The 5,890-nt window shown below is 39.9% G+C and overlaps 2 long non-coding RNA genes across 2 annotated transcripts in view; one reads left to right on the forward strand and one right to left on the reverse strand.

The window, feature by feature from the left end:
- The window catches only part of LOC108520970 (uncharacterized), a 106,454-nt gene that overhangs the window by 15,667 nt on the left and 84,897 nt on the right, over positions 1-5,890 (reverse strand). The window contains exon 2 of the long non-coding RNA XR_001883076.1: positions 5,446-5,596. This is a non-coding gene — a long non-coding RNA (uncharacterized LOC108520970). The remainder of the gene's footprint in view (positions 1-5,445; positions 5,597-5,890) is intronic.
- The window catches only part of LOC108520971 (uncharacterized), a 27,931-nt gene that overhangs the window by 8,254 nt on the left and 13,787 nt on the right, over positions 1-5,890 (forward strand). The window lies entirely within an intron of this gene.

Genomic DNA, 5,890 nt, shown 5'->3' on the forward strand with positions numbered 1-5,890 from the left:
TTTTTTTTTTTTGAGATATTTAAAGGCAACAAATGGAGGAGGGATGGGGCTTGTGAATTATGGGTCTTAAAGTATAGAGAAAATTACAGCTTCTCAGGCCAGCCCAAGAGGAAGGGAATGAAAAGCCAATCTCCAACCCTAGATGTTACAATTTTATAAAACAAATTTGGAGTGCTTACAAGACACCAAATCTCCAAACTGCACCCCCACCCCAATTCCAATTCAATGATGACTATTTTCTGTTGTTGTTCTAACTGTTTCCAGAATCGACCCTGTGAAAGACTTTTTGAACATCAGCCTAGCTACCACCATCAGTTCTTGTTCACATACCTACTTACTTCTTCAAAAAAAATCCAATAAAATAATTCTTTCTTAATGAAACCCAGCCATTTTTCTTTTAAAAATGTTATTTCATTGTCTAAATATATGGTGGTTCCTCTCTCTTTTTAAGATCTTGATAGCTGGACTTTATGGAAGTTAGACACCCACAGGTTTGTGATTCACTGGGCTCCTATAGTTTCACATATGCCTTTTTCAGGGAACTATTTGGACTTCAGAATCTTCTTCAATATTCTTCTCTGTAAAGACCAACGCAAATATCATGTTATACTGAACCTAAGACACCAGTGGTTGTAAGATGCACCACTGTTATGTACCAGTAAGACAGAATAAAATGCTGCCAATTAAACTCTATTCCAAATTTCTTCACAAGTAGAGTATCCAACTCCTCTGAGTCACTTTTCAACTCAGAAATGGCACCTTTGTTCCCATTTTTTGTATGATACTGGTATCCATGTCATCAAGAACATTGAGAATGCAACACTTATTTATAAAACACTCTAATATTTATAATATGAATCTAATATATGAATATAATATAATATGAATCTTCTTCCAAGCACTAACACTTGATCTAGAAGCATTGATGTTTTTACTTTTTTAAAAATCTAACCAGCAGATGACAATAGTAGATTTACTTCTTTTCCAGTAAATCAGGATTTACTTTTTCTCAGTTTGTTGACTGAAACTTTGAGGGGTTGAAGTTGATCAGTTATGCCATTGTGACTAACAACAAAATTTATACTGCATGGGCAATGATACGACATCCCAATGCCACCAGGCCAACAGATGTCTGGGATGTTAAAATGTAAAATATGATTGTATTAGATTTGACAAAATACAATAACTCCTTTTGCATATCTGCCTTCTTGTCTTAGGTGATACCGTTACCTGATAATCTGAGCACTGCTTTCCTAGCTGACTGGGTAACCTTTATTAGCTCCTTGTCACTTTAGCTGAGCATCTTCTCAAATGCTCTACTGGGTTGTCCTTATTTCCATTTTATGTACAACCTACTCTACTTTGATAATATTCCTAATCCTTTCATTTCAGCTAGTTTTCCATTTTATGGTCATCAACTAGTAGAAAACAAAACAAAAATGAAAAGGTCAACCAAGATTTTGCATCTCAAAAGAAGACACACTTCATCTCTCACTGTTTTAAAGAAGAGCTATACAACTTTATGGTAAAGAGGCAGTTCTTAGCCAAGGCTGTGAAAAAAAATAATTTGTGGAGATACTTAAAATGTAGACTGCAGTGGGATAACATAAGACCCACTCACTCTGACTCTTGGAATGAAGGATGAGGCTTTCAAAGAAGCAGGCATTTATATCTTTCAAAAAGTTGCACAGATTAATGTGACATGTCATCTAAGTTGCAAACCCTCAGGAAGAGAAGGAAATCAGGCATTTTCCAGTTCATCTATGGACAGCTCTATTGGCACAAACATAAATTTGAAATTAAGAGGGCTTAAGTCTAAGTGGGCTGCAAAAAACAATCCACATGGACAGACCATGCTTGTATTCAAACCATGATATTCACACCATCCTGTACTCAACATGATTCAGTTAAGGGCTGTGATGGACACTATGATGACCAGACATGGGAATGGGTATGGTGAGAGCATAGGCAGAAAACAAAGGATGGGATTTCCTTTTATCGACATCCCAACATCCCAACTGATGCCTGGTCTGAAGAAACAGAGAAAGTGATCTTTTCCTCCATTCTCCAGCCATAGCTTTCCAGGGCCATTTCAGGGGCAAGATGACCTACAGATAATTAAGAAATAGTTTCATGAATTGGGGATATCCTATAGCTTTAGAGTGGAGAGTGCTACTAATGAGGGCTTACACTTGGAAAAAATTCAAATCCCTGCACCAAAGGGCTCGAAGGCAGGTTATGGCTGTGGCAGAGCTCTGACATCCTCTTCTGATCATCTCCATTTTTGGCAAAATTTCTTCTGAATTTTAGATAGATAGATATTAAGATCCCCCATGTTGCCTGGGTAAAGCAGATAATTGGTGATTCTACTGTTAGCTCTATTGCCTTTTAATTGTGCCAGGGAATTCAGAATGCAGTACCGACTCCAAATCCCAGATCACCTCTTGCTCACCTACAGATCCAGGGACCTCTTGTTTGTGACCATGGAAGAGTATAAGAGTGATTGTCTCCTGTAAACTTCTTTTCCTTCTGAGCCTAAAGTAGAGGCTGGAAGTAAGAACACCAAAAGCACAAATCATTGCAAATCGGTGCTGATGGTTGAAATATTTATGCTGTCCTTTTACTTTGGACAAACACTATGTGCCAGGCCCTTTATATATAGTCTCATCTATTCCTCACCACAACCTATGTAGACATCATTGTTCATCCCCATTTTACAAAGAGAAAACAGACTCAAGTTAAGCAACACCCCCAAGGTGACAAAACAAGTAAGTGCTGAATCCAGGAATTAATCTGAGATCTGATTCCAAAGTCAAAGGTCTCTCATACGTTGGATGTATTTGAAAGGCAGTGAGGAAAAAATATGTATTGATGGATGGATAGCAGGATGAGTAGATGGACAGATATCATAACGTAAATATATAGAGGGCATATTATAGAAGCTATGTGGTCATTACATGGGTGTTCAATGAATGAGTCTTTAAACTGTATGTTTGAAAAAAAATTTAAATAAGTTAGGGGTAAAGAAGAAAATTGTGAGGAATTCAGAGACATTACCAATTAAACATTTGTAAGCATCTGTCTCATGTTTCACTAACTATGTGTTTTAGAATTTTAAGTTAATTTAGTTTGACAAATATGTGTTAAGGCTTTATTATGCAATAGGCACCAAAATACCTGCCAGCCTAGGATGCTACATTCATTGTAGGTGCTGGGGAGCAAGATGGAGCTCTTCTGGGGTTTACAAATTAGCGGCTGACACTATTGTGACCAAAAACCTGCAATACAAAGGTGACTTGATAAAGGGCTATCATGGACGTGTGAGGTGCTGAAGGAGCATGAGGATGGATAAGATAATAATAGCTGAGAGGTTTGGAAAACTGTCAGGGAACAGACAAAATTGAAATTGCACCTTAGAAACTGGGGAAGATGTTGAAAGGACAGGAATCTGAAGTAGGATCAGTATCTGAAGTAGGGGCTTTGGAGCAAAGGCACAGAGGTGGGACAGGGCCTGCGAAGAATGCACAGGAAAAGAAGAGACTGTTGGAAAAGAAGGAAGGAAGTGCTGGGCATTACCCACCAAAATGTGGAACTAACTTTCACAAAGGAAATGTTTGACAATTATTAGAATTCTCTCAGATTTCACTTTGTTGAGTCTTCGTTTACTTATCAGTAAAGTGGGAATAATATCTGGTCTCACAGATACTATTTAAAGGATTAAATGAGGGAAAATGGTGGAAGTTCCTATAAGAGTGCCAGCCACATGATCAGCACTTACTAAGCAATGCAGACTGAGCTACACCCACGAGCCTGGGGCTGCACATAAACTAACTACACAGTAATAGTCAAGATTTGTATTAGGCTGTAAGACAAATCTTGATTGTGAATTGTTACAATTCTCCTAAATTCTAGAAAGGAGGAGCTAAATAGTTTTGTCAGGTATGACTGATTTTTTAAAATTAACTTATTGATTGAATGACTGGTTTTACTTTGGGTCCAGGACTCAATCAACAAATTCAATTGTACAAGAAGTGAAACTTTATTTTTCTGTAACCACTTATCTATTTGAGTCTATCTTCAGTGTTAGAACCTAATTTCCCTCAATTCTGCACCCCCACTCTTTTCACTGGTTTCCAGGGGTCTTACACTGTACCAGAGCAATGGGTGGAGATAGCATCACACATCTCTTTGTGCTGCTATCTCAGCACCAGCCTTGGCTGATAAGACCTTATTTCTGGTGGGTTTTCACCACTGAGCTGCTCCCCAGCATGAGACTCCTTCAGACACGGCACATTTTCTCTCAACTGTTGCCAAGCCCCTTGTTGGCACAGGAAACTTTACTGCACTGCTTTCAGGCCACAGGGGTACCAGGAAGCTCTGTGGGTCCTTCATTACTATTCTGGTGGGACTTTTGGGCACAGAAGACTCATTCTAACACTTGTGAGCTGTGCTGGGGTACACTCAGTTCTTTGAGGCTGGCTCCGACCATCTGTCCCCTGGATACCACTCAGCCATTTCTTTTCTGGATTTTGCAGTCTTCTTGAGCTCTGCTTGGAGGTAATGACAACCCCAATCCATCTTCAGTTCTGTCGTCCACAACCCTCTCCTCTGGGGAGCAGGGTGTAGAGTCTTTTTCTCAGAGGAGAAGGGAGCCACCAGCATCTAAGAGCTGTCTCTGCTTCCTCTTCCCCCTCTACCTTCCTTTCCCTCCTCCCCACCAGCATCTAACAGTTCCCTTTCCTCCCCTAGCTCTAACACTGTCCTCACAGCACACCTGAAAAACTTCAGGTCCTAGAAGGGGTGGGAAGCTTTGCATCAGTTCAGCTTAGTGTCTCTATGCCAAGTGCCCTCAGGGTCCTGACTTTGGAAAATCAAAAGGCTTTTTTTCCTGCTCTCTGGTGAAACTTCTTCCTGATAGAACAAATGATATCTAAACAGGCTTGGGGGAGGTGGCAGAGGCGACAGGAGCTGCCAGAAGAGGAAAATCAGTTAATATATTTAAAATATTCTGCCAGTGTTCTCCTCATTCCTTTAAATTGACTTCATCCTTTGAACAAGGTGGGACATTTTTCCTGCTAGTTCTTATGTCTCAGAATTTCATTTCCAGGTGACCTGCTGTAGACTGGGCTAGAGTGGCACTAGGTGACCCTAATACTTACAGAAGATGAATCACACTTCTTGAAAGCTGCCTTACCCTTAGAGTTATGGCTGACTCCCTGGAGGTTTCTTCAAGAAATTCAGCCGATGGCTCCCCAAGTTGCTAATCACCAAAGTGCATGATACTTTAGAAATAACACTTGATTTCTAGTATTTGTATGGCTGGTATGCCTACTGTACAGTCTTTGAAAAATTATAACACAAGATCCTTTAGTTGGGGCTATATGCTTCACAAGTTTCATGTGCTAGTAATCACAACAGGGAATTAAGTATTGTTCATACTGCCACCTGTTCATGCACAGCTTCTTTCTGGCCTTGCTGGTAAGATTTCTGCTCCTCCTCATCCTTTAAGGCGTGTCTTTAGCTTGATGCTGGAGTAATTTCTTTCGTTTCAGTTACCCTCTCTGGGTATGATAGTCTTCTATATCAAGCTTGGAGCCTGAAAGAGAAGTAACTTGTCAGTTTAAAAAAAAAAAAAAGATAAAAGTCAAAGATCAGGATGTTTGAGAAAAAAAAATATATTAACTTGGTTCTTTTCTTCACTAATTACTCACCCCAAACAAGACCCCGAAGAGTTTCATTTCTAAAACATAACTCTCGGCTGGGCGCGGTGGCTCAAGCCTGTAATCCCAGCACTTTGGGAGGCCGAGACAGGCGGATCACGAGGTCACAAGATCAAGACCATCCTGGCTAACACGGTGAAACCCCGTCTCTACTAAAAAATACAAAAAAA

The sequence above is a fragment of the Rhinopithecus bieti genome, unplaced genomic scaffold, assembly GCF_001698545.2.
Source record: "Rhinopithecus bieti isolate Rb0 unplaced genomic scaffold, ASM169854v2 scaffold_55570, whole genome shotgun sequence".
NCBI lineage: Eukaryota > Metazoa > Chordata > Mammalia > Primates > Cercopithecidae > Rhinopithecus > Rhinopithecus bieti.